Consider the following 22,030-nt stretch of genomic DNA (forward strand, 5'->3'; position numbering starts at 1 on the left):
GTTCTAGTTCAGTTCTAGTTCAGTTCTAGTTCAGTTCTAGTTCAGTTCTAGTTCAGTTCTAGTTCAGTTCTAGTTCAGTTCTAGTTCAGTTCTAGTTCAGTTTTCTAGTTCAGTTCTAGTTCAGTTCTAGTTCAGTTCTAGTTCAGTTCTAGTTCAGTTCTAGTTCAGTTCTAGTTCAGTTCTAGTTCAGTTCTAGTTCAGTTCTAGTTCAGTTCTAGTTCTAGTTCAGTTCTAGTTCAGTTCTAGTTCAGTTCTAGTTCAGTTCTAGTTCAGTTCTAGTTCAGTTCTAGTTCAGTTCTAGTTCAGTTCTAGTTCAGTTCTAGTTCAGTTCTAGTTCAGTTCTAGTTCAGTTCTAGTTCAGTTCTAGTTCAGTTCTAGTTCAGTTCTAGTTCAGTTCTAGTTCAGTTCTAGTTCAGTTCTAGTTCAGTTCTAGTTCAGTTCTAGTTCAGTTCTAGTTCAGTTCTAGTTCAGTTCTAGTTCAGTTCTAGTTCAGTTCTAGTTCAGTTCTAGTTCAGTTCTAGTTCAGTTCTAGTTCAGTTCTAGTTCAGTTCTAGTTCAGTTCTAGTTCAGTTCTAGTTCAGTTCTAGTTCAGTTCTAGTTCTAGTCAGTTCTAGTTCAGTTCTAGTTCAGTTCTAGTTCAGTTCTAGTTCAGTTTCTAGTTCAGTTCTAGTTCAGTTCTAGTTCAGCCAATTTTTATTAATTTGTACTTATGTATGCCATAGTTTGGTATATCAATAAGCTTATGTAACTTTCGTCCTTAGTGTGCGATTATTCTTCTTAGTGTGTGATTACTCTTCCGACTATGTAACCTGTGGAGTACTTATTGTTGTATTAATGTTGTGTTAACTTTTATTTATTATTGCTAAAAGTAAGTGTTTAGCTGCTATATTTCATCTCATATTAGTTAAACAATCTCTGCAGTTTTTTTTCCTTTCTTTAACTGGAAATGTTATTTAGTTTGTTTTGTTAATCAATTAATCTTTCGGCCTTATAACAAACAACTTTTTATTCTAAGGAACAAATAACGTTTCATTTCGTCCTCTTTAATATTAAAGGTTAATTAATTGTTTGAAGGTTACGTTATTCAATTTGAGGCACAAAAAAATTGTTGAGGTTAATGGATGCTTGTGTAATTTTTTATGCAAAACTTTTTCAATATGATGCAATAGCTATTACAAGTATCAGTAAGTAAAGTTATATTTATACATACATACTTGAAATTCTAAATATGTTTAGTTAATTACACGATTTGGGATTTAATGAGTTGTGTGTGAGGTTGACTGAACATGAGTGTGTATTTCAAAAAGTAAGCTTTTAACATTAACTGTTGAGTATTGTTCATTTTTATATAACATGTATTTTTTTATGTATGTGTGCTTATTAAATAAATATTATCCTTTATAATTTACAAACATTAATTTTCATTTCATCAATTATGTACTCAATTTGTCAATTTTTACACAATTTAATCTAATCCTAACACACACATATTTTTTTATAAATGATTGATGATCACTGAAATGAATTAATTGTTTGTACGAATGAACTCTTGTCGTTAGACACATTTAGTGCAATTTAATTTTTTTGTTTTTTAAATTATTACCCAACGATTTAAAGTTAAGATTTGAAATTAATATACGGGAATTACTTGAAATAGACTAAATTATGGACTAGACTACAGAATAGACTATAGACTAGACTATTAACTAGACTATAGACTAGACTATAGACTAGACTAGACTATAGACTAGACTAGACTATAGACTAGACTATAGACTAGACTATAGACTAGACTATAGACTAGACTAAAGACTAGACTATAGACTAGACTATAGACTAGACTAAAGACTAGACTATAGACTAGACTATAGACTAGACTATTGACTAGACTATAGACTAGACTATAGACTAGACTATAGACTAGACTATAGACTAGACTATAGACTAGACTATAGACTAGACTATAGACTAGACTATAGACTAGACTATAGACTAGACTATAGACTAGACTATAGACTAGACTATAGACTAGACTATAGACTAGACTATAGACTAGACTATAGACTAGACTATAGACTAGACTATAGACTAGACTATAGACTAGACTATAGACTAGACTATAGACTAGACTATAGACTAGACTATAGACTAGACTATAGACTAGACTATAGACTAGACTATAGACTAGACTATAGACTAGACTATAGACTAGACTATAGACTAGACTATAGACTAGACTATAGACTAGACTATAGACTAGACTATAGACTAGACTATAGACTAGACTATAGACTAGACTATAGACTAGACTATAGACTAGACTATAGACTAGACTAGACTATAGACTAGACTATAGACTACTAGACTAGACTATAGACTAGACTATAGACTAGACTATAGACTAGACTATAGACTAGACTATAGACTAGATATAGACTAGACTATAGACTAGACTATAGACTAGACTATAGACTAGACTATAGACTAGACTATAGACTAGACTATAGACTAGACTATAGACTAGACTATAGACTAGACTATAGACTAGACTATAGACTAGACTATAGACTAGACTATAGACTAGACTATAGACTAGACTATAGACTAGACTATAGACTAGACTATAGACTAGACTATAGACTAGACTATAGACTAGACTATAGACTAGACTATAGACTAGACTATAGACTAGACTATAGACTAGACTATAGACTAGACTATAGACTAGACTATAGACTAGACTATAGACTAGACTATAGACTAGACTATAGACTAGACTATAGACTAGACTATAGACTAGACTATAGACTAGACTATAGACTAGACTATAGACTAGACTATAGACTAGACTATAGACTAGACTATAGACTAGACTATAGACTAGACTATAGACTAGACTATAGACTAGACTATAGACTAGACTATAGACTAGACTATAGACTAGACTATAGACTAGACTATAGACTAGACTATAGACTAGACTATAGACTAGACTATAGACTAGACTATAGACTAGACTATAGACTAGACTATAGACTAGACTATAGACAAGACTATAGACTAGACTATAGACTAGACTATAGACTAGACTATAGACTAACTATAGACTAGACTATAGACTAGACTATAGACTAGACTATAGACTAGACTATAGACTAGACTATAGACTAGACTATAGACTAGACTATAGACTAGACTATAGACTAGACTATAGACTAGACTATAGACTAGACTATAGACTAGACTATAGACTAGACTATAGACTAGACTATAGACTAGACTAGACTAGACTATAGACTAGACTAGACTAGACTATAGACTAGACTATAGACTAGACTATAGACTAGACTATAGACTAGACTATAGACTAGACTATAGACTAGACTATAGACTAGACTATAGACTAGACTATAGACTAGACTATAGACTAGACTATAGACTAGACTATAGACTAGACTATAGACTAGACTATAGACTAGACTATAGACAGACTAGACTAGACTAGGACTAGACTATAGACTAGACTACAGACTAGACTATAGACTAGACTAGACTAGACTATAGACTACACTATAGAATAGACTAGACTATAGACTAGATTAGATTATAGACTAGAATATAGACTAGACTATACAATATACTATTCACTAGATTAAAGACTACACTATATAGACACTTTAATATAGATTATACTAGACTTTTTTATCGTTATATTCTTTTTGTTTTTGTGATCATTCATATTTCTCCTAATATTTGTATATAATGAACTTACCTGAGATTTATTAAACAAATATTTTCTTTCCTTTGGTTAGTTACCTGTAAGAATAAACAAATTAAATTTATTTTTAAAAAAATTACCCAATTCTCATTAAGTACAATTGTTATTTTTCTTAGATTTTGTGTAAGGAAAATATTATTTTGCATATTTATTATAAAAATTTTGTTTTTATTGTTTTTGTTATTATCCTATTTACAAATGAATATTGAAGTTTGTTTTTCTATTGTTTTGTTTTGATTTATTTTTGAAAAGAATCAAATAAACTTGAAGTAGTTAAAATGCATTATTACTTTTGCAATCAACATATCTATACTTGTTGTAAATATTGCAAACTATTTTTAAGGGAATCTTGACTACAACTTCTCTAAAGGCTTTTACTTTAGTTGTCAAGAAAAAAAAAATGATTTATTTAAAAGATAAAAAGAAGTCAACCTACAGGATTGCAATATACTACTGCTACACATTGAAAATGGTTTAGTTGCAACAACGATGACATCAGTAGAGTCTTTTAGTTGTAGCAAAAGTTTCAACCGAAACAGTTTTCTCTGTGTATTTAAAAATTTAAAAACCGAACAATTTTAATTTCTAAGGAACTCATATAAGATTTTGAATAGATTACTACAGACATTACTTGACAAAGTAAAAAATAAATTATTTTAATTGTTTTTTTAATACTTTTAAGCAGATTAAAACTTTTTGAATATTTTACTAAAAAAACAGCAAAAAAAATAAATTAAATCCTTTGTAAAACATTATAGTCAATTAAAATTTTACCTCAAACCCCAAAAAAGTGTAAAGTTTCCTACATAAATCAAAAGTTTAAAACTTAAACGTTCACATGCAAACTCCTTATACACCTCTACAAAGACAATTTTACACACACACACCATTATCTTAACTTCCTGTTTCATCTTTGGGTTGTGTTTCATAATAATCTTACTAATACAAAAAACATTTCTTTACTGAAATTAAATTATTAAAAATTTAAAAAAATCAAGCTTGAAAAATTTTCATAACAATATGCAAATTGTTGTCACAACTAAAGGACACTTAAGGAATTTGTAACAAAATATCAGTTTAACACATTTGTATGAACAGAAAATTTAAAACATACATAAAGCGGACAAAATTATAAAAATTAAAATAAATTGCACTGAACGAATAGCAACAGCAAAGGGGAACAGAAAGAGGATAAAAAAACATATAAAATTAAATAGCTGGAAAATTTTGCACAGCAAATGAAAACAGAAAAAAACGTTAAATAAATGATGAAAGCTTAAAACCATACAGGAGAATATTAAGCAGAGCAAATTTAACAAAAAATGTTTTAAATAAATATTCATGAAAATTTTAAAAATAACGTTATTGTGTTTGAAGAAAAATTATTATAGAAAAAGTTAAAGGATTTAAATGAGATGTTTGAAAATGAATTTATAGGAATCCTATCTATAGTCCGGTCTATACTCTAATCTATGTTCTAGTCTATAGTTTGGTTTATAGTTTGGTCTATAGTTTGGTCTATAGTTTTGTCTATAGGCTGGTTTGTAGTTTGGTCTATAGTTTGGTCTATAGTTTGGTTTATAGTTTGGTCTATAGTTTGGTCTAAAGTCTAGTCTATAGTCTAGTCTAGTCTATAGTCTAGTCTATAGTCTAGTCTATAGTCTAGTCTATAGTCTAGTCTATAGTCTAGTCTAGTCTATAGTCTAGTCTATAGTCTAGTCTATAGTCTAGTCTAGAGTCTAGTCTATAGTCTAGTCTATAGTCTAGTCTACAGACTAGACTATAGACTAACTTTAGACCAACTATAGACCAAACTATAAACCAAACTATAGACGCAAACTATAGACCAAACTACAAACCAGCCTATAGACAAAACTATAGACCAAACTATAGACCAAAACTATAAACCAAACTATAGACTAGAACATAGATTAGAGTATAGACCGGACTATAGATAGGATTCCTATAATTCATTTTCAATATATATAGTCTAGTCTATAGTCTAGTCTATAGTCTAGTCTATAGTCTAGTCTATAGTCTAGTCTATTCGTCTAGTCTATAGTCTTAGTAGTCTAGTCTAGTCTATAGTCTAGTCTATAGTCCTAGTCTATAGTCTAGTCTATAGTCTAGTCCTATAGTCTAGTCCTATAGTCTAGTCTATAGTCTAGTCCTATAGTCTAGGTCTATAGTCTAGTCTATAGTCTAGTCTATAGTCTAGTCTATAGTCTAGTCTATAGTCTAGTCTTAGTCTAGTCTATAGTCTAGTCTATAGTCTAGTCTATAGTCTAGTCTATAGTCTAGTCTATAGTCTATCTATAGTCTAGTCTATAGTCTAGTCTATAGTCTAGTCTATAGTCTAGTCTATAGTCTAGTCTATAGTCTAGTCTATAGTCTAGTCTATAGTCTAGTCTATAGTCTAGTCTATAGTCTAGTCTATAGTCTAGTCTATAGTCTAGTCTATAGTCTAGTCTATAGTCTAGTCTATAGTCTAGTCTATAGTCTAGTCTATAGTCTAGTCTATAGTCTAGTCTATAGTCTAGTCTATAGTCTAGTCTATAGTCTAGTCTATAGTCTAGTCTATAGTCTAGTCTATAGTCTAGTCTATAGTCTAGTCTATAGTCTAGTCTATAGTCTAGTCTATAGTCTAGTCTATAGTCTAGTCTATAGTCTAGTCTATAGTCTCTATAGTCTAGTCTATAGTCTAGTCTATAGTCTAGCCTATAGTCTAGTCTATAGTCTAGTCTATAGTCTAGTCTATAGTCTAGTCTATAGTCTAGTCTATAGTCTAGTCTATAGTCTAGTCTATAGTCTAGTCTATAGTCTAGTCTATAGTCTAGTCTTATAGCTAGTCTATAGTCTGTCTATAGTCTAGTCTATAGTCTAGTCTATAGTCTATTCCTAGAGTCTCATAGTCTAGTCTATAGTCTAGTCCTATAGTCTAGTCTATAGTCTAGTCTAGAGTCTAGTCTATAGTCTAGTCCTATAGTCTAGTCTATAGTCTAGTCTATAGTCTAGTCCTATAGTCTAGTCCTATAGTCCTAGTCTATAGTCTAGGTCTATACGTCTAGGTCTATCGTCCTAGTCCTATAGTCTATAGTCTAGTCTAGTAGTCTAGTCATAGTCAGTCTATATCTAGTCTATAAATCTAGTCTATATGTCTAGTCTATAGTCTTCTTAGTCTAGTCTATAGTCTAGTCTATGTTCTAGCTATAGTCTAAGGTCTATAGTCATTCTATAGTCTAGTCTATAGTCTAGTCTATAGTCTAGGTCTATAGTCTAGTCTCTAGTCTAGTCTATAGTCTAGTCTATAGTCTAGTCTATAGTCTAGTCTATAGTCTAGTCTATAGTCTAGTCCTAGAGTCTAGTCTATAGTCTAGTCTATAGTCTAGTCTATAGTCTAGTCTATAGTCTAGTCTATAGTCTAGTCTATAGTCTAGTCTATTCTAGTCTATAGTCTAGTCTATAGTATAGTCTATAGTCTAGTCTATAGTCTAGTCTATAGTCTAGTCTATAGTCTAGTCTATAGTCTAGTCTATAGTCTAGTCTATAGTCTAGTCTATAGTCTAGTCTATAGTCTAGTCTATAGTCTAGTCTATAGTCTAGTCTATAGTCTAGTCTATAGTCTAGTCTATAGTCTAGTCTATAGTCTAGTCTATAGTCTAGTCTATAGTCTAGTCTATAGTCTAGTCTAAAGTCTAGTCTATAGTCTAGTCTATAGTCTATAGTCTAGTCTATAGTCTAGTCTATAGTCTAGTCTATAATCTAGTCTATAATCTAGTCTATAGTCTAGTCTATAGTCTAGTCTATAGTCTAGTCTATAGTCTAGTCTATGGTCTAGTCTATAGTCTAGTCTATAGTCTAGTCTATAGTCTAGTCTATAGTCTAGTCTATAGTCTAGTCTATAGTCTAGTCTATAGTCTAGTCTATAGTCTAGTCTATAGTCTAGTCTATAGTCTAGTCTATAGTCTAGTCTATAGTCTAGTCTATAGTCTAGTCTATAGTCTAGTCTATAGTCTAGTCTATAGTCTAGTCTATAGTCTAGTCTATAGTCTAGTCTATAGTCTAGTCTATAGTCTAGTCTATAGTCTAGTCTATAGTCTAGTCTATAGTCTAGTCTATAGTCTAGTCTATAGTCTAGTCTATAGTCTAGTCTATAGTCTAGTCTATAGTCTAGTCTATAGTCTAGTCTATAGTCTAGTCTATAGTCTAGTCTATAGTCTAGTCTATAGTCTAGTCTATAGTCTAGTCTATAGTCTAGTCTATAGTCTAGTCTATAGTCTAGTCTATAGTCTAGTCTATAGTCTAGTCTATAGTCTAGTCTATAGTCTAGTCTATAGTCTAGTCTATAGTCTAGTCTATAGTCTAGTCTATAGTCTAGTCTATAGTCTAGTCTATAGTCTAGTATATTGTCTAGTCTCTAGTCTAGTCTCTAGTCTAGTCTCTAGTCTAGTCTCTAGTCTAGTCTCTAGTCTAGTCTCTAGTCTAGTCTCTAGTCTAGTCTCTAGTCTAGTCTCTAGTCTATAGTCTAGTCTACAGTCTAGTCTTTAGTCTAGTCTATTGTTTTGTATATAGTCTAGTCTATACTCCAGTATATAGTCCAGTCTATGGTATAGTGTAGTCTATAATTTGAACATTCCCTTTTTAGGTATTTCTGTTTTGTTCAAAATTTGTTATTTTATTTAGCTTTACACATATACAACATATGTATGTGTATACTTTCTTATGTATAAAATTATTTACATGAAAATTTACTTACAAACCTTAAAGCATACCATTAGGCGATTTTACTTTACTCAAACTACTTTAGGGCTGTAGAAAATTCCTTTACTTTGACAACTTTTTGCATAAAACATATGAACAGTTGTTTTAAAACAAGTTTGACATAAACAGTTTAGTTAATTTAAACACAACTTGTAAAACAACTTCCTAGATTTGACACACATACTTTATGATGAAATTGTTTAAAATTTTTCTTAGAATTTCTTAAAATATACAACAAAATAATAAAAAAAGTGGAAATTTATGATGTGTATTTATATGATAATTTTTAGCTTTCTTCTTTATGTTTAACAATAAAATAGTCTAAAAGACAAAACTAATTTTTGTTGTTTTTTTTTGTTTTTCTCTTGTTAGAGCCTTGTGATATTTCTGTTGTGTTTTATTCGCCTCATTTAAAGTCCTTTGTTTTTTGCTCTAAGAGTTCACGCATGTTTCTGAACTGTGAATAAGGGAATTGATTGGCCACGCTGGGAGTGAGGATAATAAAATATAGAGATTTTTTAAATGATAAATTTTTATCATTGAATTTATCTTAAATATTTTATTATTTGAGTTGAACAAACTTTAAGCTGAATTATGAGCAGAATATTTTAGTAGGTTTAATATGAAGTATTTTTTTGAAAAAGGTTCCATTGTATAAATTTTAGCATTTTTCCCCAATTTTATACTTTAATAATACCAAATATGTTCATTGCCATCATATACATATGTATATCCCTAACGGCAAATGTTGATTGAAAACAATTTTCACTTTAATTTTATAAAATTTTTATATACAAAACCATTTAGCTTTTAATGTCACAAAGAAAATCACACACAATTTTATTTGACTTTAAGTTTGTGCCACAAATCCTTATGGTTGTTTTTTCCATTCCCATAAAGTATTGCGTGTGTTTTCGAATTGGTTCCAACAATCATTAAATAAACACTTTTTTATCTAAACTTATATGTATCGTAAAGATTTGTTGGTGTAGCTGTTGAAATTTAATACTTGTAATTTACACGCGACAGAAATCAAAACTTTTTGCACCCATTAATGTTCGATTTCTTTTTTGTAGTCTTTCATTATTTTTACTGTTTTAAAAATACTCACTCCCACCAAAGCTAGCATGTACAGAGGGAAAGTAAAGAAGTCTATAAATCTTAAGTAACTTTTAAAATAATACTCACATATACATGTAAACTAAAGAAACCCTGTAGTTCAGACTGTAAGGCAATGTCATAGTCTAGTCATAGTCAAGTCATAGTCTAGTCATAGTCTAGTCATAGTCTAGTCATAGTCTAGTCATAGTCTAGTCATAGTCTAGTCATAGTCTAGTCATAGTCTAGTCATAGTCTAGTCATAGTCTAGTCATAGTCTAGTCATAGTCTAGTCATAGTCTAGTCATAGTCTAGTCATAGTCTAGTCATAGTCTAGTCATAGTCTAGTCATAGTCTAGTCATAGTCTAGTCATAGTCTAGTCATAGTCTAGTCATAGTCTAGTCATAGTCTAGTCATAGTCTAGTCATAGTCTAGTCATAGTCTAGTCATAGTCTAGTCATAGTCTAGTCATAGTCTAGTCATAGTCTAGTCATCTAGTCATAGTCGTCATAGTCTAGTCATAGTCTAGTCATATAGTCTAGTCATAGTCTAGTCATAGTCTAGTCATAGTCTAGTCATAGTCTAGTCATAGTCTAGTCATAGTCTAGTCATAGTCTAGTCATAGTCTAGTCATAGTCTAGTCATAGTCTAGTCATAGTCTAGTCATAGTCTAGTCATAGTCTAGTCATAGTCTAGTCATAGTCTAGTCATAGTCTAGTCATAGTCTAGTCATAGTCTAGTCATAGTCTAGTCATAGTCTAGTCATAGTCTAGTCATAGTCTAGTCATAGTCTAGTCATAGTCTAGTCAGTCTAGTCATAGTCTAGTCATAGTCTAGTCATAGTCTAGTCATAGTCTAGTCATAGTCTAGTCATAGTCTAGTCATAGTCTAGTCATAGTCTAGTCATAGTCTAGTCATAGTCTAGTCATAGTCTAGTCATAGTCTAGTCATAGTCTAGTCATAGTCTAGTCATAGTCTAGTCATAGTCTAGTCATAGTCTAGTCATAGTCTAGTCAGTCTAGTCTAGTCATCATAGTCTAGTCATAGTCTAGTCATAGTCTAGTCATAGTCTAGTCATAGTCTAGTCATAGTCTAGTCATAGTCTAGTCATAGTCTAGTCATAGTCTAGTCATAGTCTAGTCATAGTCTAGTCATAGTCTAGTCATAGTCTAGTCATAGTCTAGTCATAGTCTAGTCATAGTCTAGTCATAGTCTAGTCATAGTCTAGTCATAGTCTAGTCATAGTCTAGTCAGTCTAGTCATAGTCTAGTCATAGTCTAGTCATAGTCTAGTCATAGTCTAGTCATAGTCTAGTCATAGTCTAGTCATAGTCTAGTCATAGTCTAGTCATAGTCTAGTCATAGTCTAGTCATAGCCTAGTCATAGTCTAGTCATAGTCTAGTCATAGTCTAGTCATAGTCTAGTCATAGTCTAGTCATAGTCTAGTCATAGTCTAGTCATAGTCTAGTCATAGTCTAGTCATAGTCTAGTCATAGTCTAGTCATAGTCTAGTCGTAGTCCAGTCGCAGTCCAGTTAAAAAAGTATTCCACAGTTTTGTCCATTGTAAAGCCCACAGGCCAGTCCTTAGTCTATTCTATAGTCTTGACTACAGCCTAGTCTTCAGTCTATTCTATAGTCGATCATAGTCCGGGCTATAGTCTAGTCCACAGCCCGGTCTACAGTATATTTTTTAAAACTTTTTTCTGAACGGGATACATTGACTTTTTGCAGGACTGCTGGAAACTTTTAAGGAACTCGGAGACACAACTTTCACACAAATACTGTAACAGCAAGGAAGTAATGTTTTGAGGAAGTCACAGATACAGTTACATTTACATTATACAAATACATTTACACTTATAATTTATATGATTATGTTTATGTTTCCATCTATATTTGTATTTTGTTATAAATAATTTTATTCAGTTATAAATGTTAAATGTACAACACCATACGGACTGGTTGGTATCGTAAAAAAATATAAAAACAAAAAGAAAACAATAATAATGTAATGTATAAAATTTGGGTTGCTCATTTTATTTCTTCTGTATTTTCAGGCGTTGGGAGATTTCAAAGAATTTAGCTGCAAAATGTAAAGCTTTCACAATTCCTAAAATTACAAATATCGTGAAAACTACACCCTAATTGTAATGTTGATAATTCTAGCTGAACATATTATACAATTATACTAATGCAAAGACCATAGAAAAGAAACCCTTAAGAATAGACTCAAGATTTCATTTATGATAGCAAACAAAAAGTATAATATGCTTAAATGGTTATCTCTGTTAAAATGTGTTAGATATATGGCATACTATAAGGTAAAAGTTCTTATTTTTAATTAACTGCCTTAAAGTAGGTCACACTTTATAAAACAACAAATTCCCAACAATAAAATTATAAAAATATTCTGCTAGAAATATGATTAATATGATTTCATGTGTACATTTCTTATGTTTTTCTTTTGAAATTTATAATTACATAATTTGTTTAATTTAAAATTCTCTCTTGAGAAGAAAAAGCCTATCTTAATAATTGAAAATAATCAGTTAACAAAAACTTTTATTATTTGCAGGATGTAAGAAAAGAAAAGCAGAACTTTAACTCATAACACATGTCCTTTTAAGAAACCAACAAATAGCAACATGTTAAAATATCCCTTCATGTAAGTAACATTACTTTTTTAGATAGAGAGTAACAGTTAACTGAATGTTAAATTAACAGCAAAACTATTAACACTAAAAGAGTGTCTAAGAGTAATTGTATGTTTTTGCTCAAGAGATAAAATCCTTTTCTTTCCTAAAGTATATTAATATTTTATGTTATTACAATTTCTAGTAACAAGGTCAATGTCAGTCGAACAGTTTCCAACTTTAGACAGCAATTGTGAGTAAATAGTTCATAATGTTAACTTGATTTTAAGTTAATAAAGCAATTTTATGTGGTGGCATTAACAAAACTATACAAACAGGAACAGTTTAGTCTATATATGTACCGGTCTAAAGACTAGTCTATAGTATAGTCTTTAGTCTATAGTCTAATCTATAGTCTAGCCTATAGTCTAATCTATAGTCTAGCATATAGTCTAATCTATAGTCTAGTCTATAGTCTAGTCCATAGTTTAGTCTATCGCCTTGTCTATAGTCTAGTCTATAGTGTAGTAAATAGTCAGGTCTATAGTCTAGTCCATCGTCTTGTCTATAGTCTAGTCTATAGTGTAGTCTATAGTCTAGTCTATAGTGTAGTCTATAGTCTAGTCTATAGTGTAGTCTATAGTGTAGTCTATAGTCTAGTCTATAGTGTAGTCTATAGTCTAGTCTATAGTGTAGTCTATAGTCTAGTCTATAGTGTAGTCTATAGTTTAGTTTAAGTGTAGTCCATAGTGTAGTCTATAATCTAGTATATAGTCTAGTCTATAGTCTAGTCTATAGTTTAGTTTATAGTGTAGTCCATAGTGTAGTCTATAATCTAGTCTTTAGTCTAGTCTAGTCTATAGTCTAGTCTTTAGTCTAGTCTTTAGTCTAGTCTATAGTCTAGTCTATAGTCTAGTCTATAGTCTAGTCTATAGTCTAGTCTATTGTCTAGTCTATAGTTTAGTCTATAGTCTAGTCTATTGTCTAGTCTATAATCTAGTCTATCGTCTAGTCTCAAGTCTAGTCTAAAGTCTAGTCTAAAGTCTAGTCTATAGCCTAGTCTATAGTCTAGTCTACCGTCTAGTCTATAGTCTAGTCTATAGTCTAGTCTAAAATCTAGTCTATAGTCTAGTCTATAGTGTAATCTATAGCATAGTGTAGTCTATAATCTAGTCTATAGTCTATTCTACAGTCTAGTCTATAGTCTAGCCTATAGTCTAGTCTATAGTCTAGTCTATAGTCTAGTCTATAGTCTAGTCTATAGTCTAGTCTATAGTCTAGTCTATAGTCTAGTCTATAGTCTAGTCTATAGTCTAGTCTATAGTCTAGTCTATAGTCTAGTCTATAGTCTAGTCTATAGTCTAGTCTGTAGTCTAGTCTATAGTCTAGTCTATAGTCTAGTCTACAGTCTAGTCTATAGTTAAGTCTTTAGTCTATTCCATAGTCTAGTCTATAGTATATTCTATAGTCTAGTCTATAGTCTAGTCTATTGTCTAGTCTATAGTCAAGTCTATAGTCTAGTCTAGAGTCTAGTCTAGTCTATAGTCTAGTCTATAATATAGTCTATAGTCTAGTCTATAGTCTAGTCTATAGTCTAGTCTATAATATAATCTATAGTCTAGTCTATAGTCTAGTCTATAGTCTAGTCTATAGTCTAGTCCATAGTCTAGTCCATAGTCTAGTCCATAGTCTAGTCCGTAGTCTAGTCCATAATCTAGTCCATGGTCTAGTCCATAGTCTAGTCTATAGTCTACTCTATAGTCTAGTCTATAGTTTAGTCTATAGTATAGTCTATAGTCTAGCCTATAGTCAGGTCACAGTCTACTATAGTCTACTCTATAGCCTAATCCATAGTCTAGTCTATAGGCTAGTCCATAGTCTAGTCTATAGTCTAGTCCATAGTCTCGTCTATAGTCTAATCTATAGTTTAGTCCATACTCTAGACTATACTCTATTCTATAGTATAGCCTATAGTCTACTACCATAAGCACATTTTTATTATCTACATATTAACTCCTTGAATAATATGTTATTAATTCTGAATCTTCTTGATTTCTTAAGTTCAGACATCATTTTCTTCACATTAACGTGTACGTGTGAGTACATACATATACAATTTAAATACTACTTGAAATGATTTTCATGATTCTACTTCATTTTATTATCTTACTTCAGCAAATCTCTCTTAGATTATTAATATTTAAAATTGTTATAAATTTAATATTGCGGAAGAAATAAAGCCAATGAATAAACTAAAGGAAACGGAAAAATAAAAAATACAATTTTCACAGCAGTAGTAGTGCAACACATTTTCTAAATGACACCTAAGGTATGTGGTAGTGGTAGTAGATGTTGTGTGCTGCGATATTTATAGGTAATAGGATTGAAGCCTTTTGTATTACCTACCATAAGCCCACTTAGACCCCAAGGAGTTGTTGTAAGAATAGTAAATAAATATTGTAGAACAACAGTAACAGCAAAAAATGGAAACAAATGCTAGTTTATTAATGTACATTGCAATACTACATTTCTTTTTCTTACTCTAGAGTCTTGAATCTAATAGCTGAAGGTATCATTCTACTTTAAGAAGGTATAAGAAAATAAATAGAAATTATATTTCTTTGTTTGGTTGAAACCTACTTAGAGCGGAAAAAATACGTAAAATATAGAAACTAAAACAATTTAGAAAAATTGCACAAATACCAACACAAATACGGAGGAGTTGAGAAAAATACAAATGTAACAATATATGAATAGTACAAACAAACCAGGCAACCATACCAGTGCATAAAAAAAGACAAAAATAAGAGTTTTTTTATAAGGCTACACAAAACTTTATACTTTTGTAAACATATCTGAACACAGACAATAAGCCAGATAAATAATGCTGTGGTATGTAACAATCACTAGAAGAAGGCTTGTGACAGTAGTTTTATCATTAGAGTAGTTTTATAATTCGGAGAAGATTTTTTCGAAAAATTTATGGTAAAGTCTAGTCCATAGTATGGTCATAGTAACATGGTTTAGTCACAGTATAGTCCATGGTCTAGTACATAGTCTATTACACAGTTTAGTCCAAAGTCTATTCCATAGTCTAGTCCATAGTATACTCCATATTATAGTCCATAGTCTAGTCCTCAGTCTAGTCCATAGTCTTGTCCATAATGTAGTCCATAGTCTAGTCCATAATCTAGACCATAGTCTAGTCCATAATCTAGTCCATAATCTAGTCTATAGTCTAGTTCATAGTCTAGACCATAGTCTAGTCCATAGTCTAGTCCACAGTCTAGTCCATAGTCAGTCCATAGTGGAATCCATAGTATAGTCCATTGTCTTGTCCAAAGTCTAGTCCATATTCTAATGCATAGTCTGGTGCATAGCCATAGTCTAGTCCATAATATAGTCCGTAGTCTATTCCACTGTCTAGTCCATAGTATAGTTCATAGTCTAGTCCATTTTCTAGGCCATAGCCTAGTCTATAGTCTAGTCCATAGTCTAGTCCATAATCTAGTCCGTAGTCTAGTCCATAGTCTATTCCACTGTCTATTTCATAGTCTAGTCCATAGTCTAGTCCACAGTCTAGTCCATAGTCTAGTCCATAGTCTAGTCCATAGTCTAGACCATACTCTAGTCAATAGTCTAGTCCATAATAGCCTAGTCCATAGCCTTGTCCATAGTCTAGTCTATAGTCTTGTCCATAGTCTACCCCTAAGTCTAGTCCATACTACAGTCCATAGTAGAGTCCATAGTCTAGTCCATAATCTAGTCCATAGTCTAGTTTATAGTCTAGTCCATAGTCTAGTCCATAGTATAGTCCATAATCTAGTCCATAATCTTGTCCCTTGTCCACAGTCTGGTCCGTACTCTAGTCCACTGCCTATTCTATAATCTAGTCTAGTCCATAGTCTAGTCATACTGTAGCATCAATTTAATTTTAATCTTAATACGAAACTCCCCCTATAAACTTGTAATCCAAGTCATGATTTTTATGAAACTAATATTTACAAAAAAACACATACAAAGTTCAAAAAGTCATATGACTTATAACATTTGATGACTAAAGCAAGAGAGTAGTTAGACAAAAAGAGTCATACTACAGGAGGTATCATAAAGTATTATACTTTAAACTTTCATATGAAGAATATTTTTATACAAAAAAACAATTTTCCACTTTTCCCAACCACTAACTGATGCATTCAGTCACTTCAACCTCATTATTAAATTTATGATATTGCTGCAATTTGCAACCAAGTCTGGTGGCTTTTCTTCACAATTTTATGAGCTTGTTCACATATTATTTATGTACATAAAACCTCTTCTTAAAGCTCACTTTACGGAACAAATAAAAAACTTAAATCAAATCTCATCAGCAAACTTTTTTATGGAAGAACAAGGAAAACTATATAAAAAAATACGCACTCATATGCAAATGTGAAAAAAAAGTTCTTCAAGTTATACATCACTGAGATCTTATAAAGGATTTATTATAAATTTATATCCTAAGTTTAAAGTAAATAAATAAACAGGAAAATAAAATAACTGAGTTTGAGTATGTAAACAATAAAGGAAAGGCACCTAAAAGTATGCCACATATTCTGCAGTATACTTGTTAAAGTAAGTATGCAATAGTTAGTTTACTAAACTTATTTGTCATGGTAGTAAAACAAACAAAAAAAATACTATTGACAGACAACTGTCTGTGCTTAGGTTTCAATTTAATAAAATCTTTAAAATTCCTAAAAATTTTAACCCTTATCAATACTTTTATGGTTCAAAATGTCACTTTTTCTTTAACCATCCTTTTTTGTCTGTCTGTCTGTATTATATAAATTGATTAATGTGTCTCTTATTAAATTAGTTATAAAATTTTAAATAAACACATGTCTTTCTAATAAATGCTAATTAAAGATTAATTGTTTTTGAAATGCTTTTAAAATTAATTTCCCATATGGCCGGCTTCGTTAAATGTTAATTAATCATACTCTTATGAAATAATGTTTAAAAAAGCGAACACAACCCGGTGGTGAGTAAGTTAAATGGATTTTCCATATGTTCTAGTTTAATGCAGTGAATTAATTTAAATTTTAAATAAATAGCAAGCAAGTAATTACTTTAAATCTGTGAGTATAATAGAGCTATTAGAGCAAATAGCTTAAAACAACATTAACACTTTGTTAAAGGAACGTTAAATATTTAACACGTTATTAAAGCCAATGAAAATTAATGAAAAAATACTACATATGTATTTGGAAGTATTATTTAATAGTTTATTAAACTATTTACTTTTTACAATAATAGAAACGGATATTAATTTTGAAATACCTGTCACTAGTACTAGATTTATATTAATATTTATAACCTTCACCGTGACTGAATGCAACAGTAAAGTTCATGTTGTAATCTATAATATTAATGGAATCCATAAGCAATATCCATCTAACAGCTTTTATCACCTCTAGACTATGAGTAGACTATGATTAAGCTATTTACTAAACTATGGACTAGACTTTGGACTAGACTATGGACTCGACTATGCACCAGACTATGCATTTGACTATGGACTAGACTATGGATTTGACTATGGACTAGACTATGGACTAGGTTATGGACTAGATTATGAACTAGATTATGGCCTAGACTATGGGCTAAACTATAAACTAGACTATAGACTAGGCTATGGACTAGAATATGAACTAACCTATGGACTAGACTATGGACTACACTATGGACTATACTATCGACTACACCATGAACTACACTATGGATTAGACTATGAGCTTAAATATAAATTAGACTATAGACTAGACAATGGACTAGACTTTGGACTAGACTATGGACTCGACTATGCACTAGACTATGGACTAGACTATGAACTCGACATTGCACTAGACTATGGATTAGATAATGGACTTCATTATGGACTAGACTATGGACTTGACTATGGATTAGAGTGTGGACTAGACTAGGTACTTAAATATGTACTAGACTATGGACTAGACTATGGACTAGACTGCGGACTAGATTATGAGCTAGACTAAGAACTAGACTATGGACTTAACTATGGACTGGTCTCTGTACTGAACTATGGACTAAATTATGGACTAGACAAAGAACTAGACGATGGACTAGACTATGGACTAGACTGCGGACTAGACTAAGTACTAGACTAAGGACTAGACCATGGACTAGACTATGGACTAGACTATGGGCTAAACTATGAATTGGACTATGGACCAGATAATGGACTAGACTGCGGACTAGACTAAGTACTAGACTAAGGACTAGACCATGGACTAGACTATGGACTAGACTATGGACTAGACTATGGGCTAAACTATGAATTGGACTATGGACCAGATAATGGACTAGACTATGGACTAGATTATGAACTAGACTATGGACTAGACTATGGACTAGACTATGGACTAGACTATGGACTAGACTATGGACTAGACTATGGACTAGACTATGGACTAGACTATGGACTAGACTATGGACTAGACTATAGACTAGAATATGGACTAGACTATGGACTAGAATATGGACTAGACTATGGACTAGACTATGGACTAGACTATGGACTTGAATATGGACTAGACTATGGACTAGAATATGGACTAGAATATAGACTAGACTATGGACTTGATGACGGACTAGACTATGGATTAGAGTATGGACTTGACTATTGACTAAACTATTGACTAGACCGTGAACTGGACTATTGACTAGTCTATGGACAAACCGTGAACTATACTATTGACTAGACTATGGACTAGAGTATGAACTAGACTATGGGCTGTACTATGGACTAGACTATGGACTACATTATGTACTAACTATGGACTTCCTTATGAAGTATACTATGGACTAGACTAAGGACTATGCTATGGACTATACTATAGAGAGTACTATACTGGAGTATGTGCTAGACTATGAACTAGACTATGAACTAGACTATGAACTGGACTATAAACTAGGCTATGGACTAGACTATGGACTATACTAAAGACTAGACTATGGACTGGACTTGAATAGATTATGGACTAGAATAGAATAGATTATGGACTAGACTAGAGTAGATTATTGACTAGACTATGGAGTAGACTATATATTACGGTGATATATACTTTTGCTTAAAATCCTTCTATAGGTTCCACTTTGTTACAATTTCCATTCACACTTTGTATGCAGTTTTACAGTTTTATGTTTGTCCGTCTTATCCATCTGTTTAATCTATTCAGTTGCAGTTTGTCTTACAGCCATTTTACTATCTTTTAGAATTTCAAAATGTATCAACCTTACAACAATGGAAATAAATATATTTTCTGACATTAATAGAAGCATTGGGTAGTCACGACTTTTATTTTAAACCAAAAAAAAAAAAAAGAATAAAAAATTTAAATAAATTTTATGCTCAAGTTTGATTTTTTTTTTTTTTTTTTGTCTGTCCTTAAAAATGTAGCATGTATACATACCATTTGCCAGATACACCTAATCCCACAGAAATATTAATTTCCACTTAATTGCCAATTGTAGTTTTTAGTTTTTATTACTTTTGGAAATGGTGTAGAATATATAACTGGGAGTTATTGCTGTTTGAATAATTGCATGTTTTTTAAGTTGAAAATGTGGGTTGGTTTGAATATGAAATAAAATTTATTGTTCTAAATTGCAAAATTAGATTATTCAGTTTTTTTTTTTTTTTTTGTAATTCAAACTTTTTAATGTGTCTTTTAGAACATTAATTTATTTTTCTCGCGTTCACACAACAAACAATAAGACAAGTTTAATAAGAAAAATATTTAACAAATGAATTGAACATTGTATTGAATTTGGAAAGGTGTTTGAAGTTTAAGAAAAATGAAACTTGAAATTTTGTTTTAATGACCATGTCATATACAGTTTGTGTTAAAAGCCATTGCAATGGGAGAAACATTTATAAAAATATTAATAAAAACTTAAATTGGTTCTGGTCTAGTAATGAATTTGATTATAGATCATCCTTAAATTTAAAGTAAAAGTTTACTTTAAAAAAAACTTTTTTCTTGACTATTTTTAAACTCAAGGTAACCAATCATAAATCATTTTATCCATACAAAGTGGTTTCTCTAACAATTTATCAATCTTGTTGCAGACAAGGGTTTGCTCACAGAATAAACGTTGGTAAATATTAGACAAATAAAGAGTATATAGTCTGTTACTATATAACCTATTAAACACCTTAAAGCACTTAATGAAATATAAGGGAAATACCGAAGTAGTAATTTTTGGATCATTTCTCAACAATATGCCAAGTTTTCAGACGTATGAGTAATATTTTGGATTAAGATTTGGATGCGTATGATATATTTCTATGCCATAGTTAATCAAAACCGTTAACAGCTAACGCAATGACAAACCTAACTTTGTGCTGTAGGGTATTTCAAAAAAGGGGGAAAGTAAACAATCCAAGTGATGAAAAGAAATTGTATATGATTGGCATAAGTACTACACACACATACATAGTTAAACCATTTTGCGATAAAAATCAAAACAAAACCGATAAATAATAAAAAAAGGATTATGCAACTTTAATGTAAAAACATGAAAAAAAGCTAAATGGAACAAGAATTTTCATTAGTTAAACATGTATTGTTAGTGTTTCGAAATAAAAAAAGAAATATGAAATACTATTTCAACAAACAAATATCCATGACAAAGGAAAATTTATAAATTGCCAACAGACACAAGGATAAAAAGTAAAAAAACGAGCATGGAGGAATACTGATAAAAAAAATTCCAATAAAAACAGTTTATAAGAAATTTTAAGACAGACGCAAGAAAATACAAAAACGCACACAAACTAACAGAAAGACTGATGAACAAAAGAAAGTTTTATGCAAAAAATTATTGCAAAGAAAAATAAATAGAAAGTAATGGAAAACTAGAGAATTAGACAGAAATTTGATTAAAAGGAATTGCAAGACAAACTTCTTTATTTGTATTAATCAAAATAATGGAGATGAATATAAATTGGAACAAGGACATGAAAGAAATAAGGAAACTGCATGTTAAAGAAAAAACAACCACAACTAGGCTATCGACTAGAGAATGGTCGCATAGAGGTAACAATGGACGAGGCTACGGATAAGACTATGGAATAAAATGTAGATTAGACTTAACAAAGGACTATGTAATAAACTATAGAATAATTTAAGGAATTGACTTTAAACTAGACTAAGTATTTCCCAGCCTATGGACTACACAATAGACTAGACTATAGACTAGACTATAGACTAGACTATAGACAAGACTATAGACTAGACTATAGACTAGACTATAGACTAGACTATAGACTAGACTATAGACTAGACTATAGACTAGACTATAGAGACTAGACTATAGACTAGACTAGACTATACTATAGACTAGACTAGACTAGACTAGACTATAGACTAGACTATAGACTAGACTATAGACTAGACTATAGACTAGACTATAGACTAGACTATAGACTAGACTATAGACTAGACTATAGACTAGACTATAGACTAGACTATAGACTAGACTATAGACTAGACTATAGACTAGACTATAGACTAGACTATAGACTAGACTAGTCTATAATCTTGACATTAGATTATAAACTAGGCTATAAACTGCACTATAGACTAAACTATAAACTACACTATAGACTATGTCTAGTTCATAATCTAGGCCATAGTATAACCATTATGCTATTGCTTATACTATGGCCTGGATTAGAATATGAACTAGAC

At 31.1% G+C, this 22,030-nt stretch overlaps 1 protein-coding gene across 4 annotated transcripts in view; it reads right to left on the reverse strand.

Moving 5' to 3' along the window:
- Nucleotides 1-22,030, reverse strand: part of LOC119606538 (UNC93-like protein) — a 45,703-nt gene that overhangs the window by 20,194 nt on the left and 3,479 nt on the right. For 3 of the 4 annotated variants that reach the window (XM_037960080.1, XM_037960077.1, XM_037960078.1), the window contains one exon: nucleotides 3,773-3,816. The exons of the other annotated variant lie outside the window; for it this stretch is intronic. The gene's annotated coding sequence lies outside the window, so the exon portion shown is untranslated. The remainder of the gene's footprint in view (nucleotides 1-3,772; nucleotides 3,817-22,030) is intronic. 4 annotated transcript variants of the gene reach the window in all.

The sequence above is a fragment of the Lucilia sericata genome, unplaced genomic scaffold, assembly GCF_015586225.1.
Source record: "Lucilia sericata isolate MDLA Ls3-8-SP2 unplaced genomic scaffold, ASM1558622v1 Contig000597F_arrow, whole genome shotgun sequence".
In the NCBI taxonomy this organism is placed as follows: Eukaryota; Metazoa; Arthropoda; class Insecta; order Diptera; family Calliphoridae; genus Lucilia; species Lucilia sericata.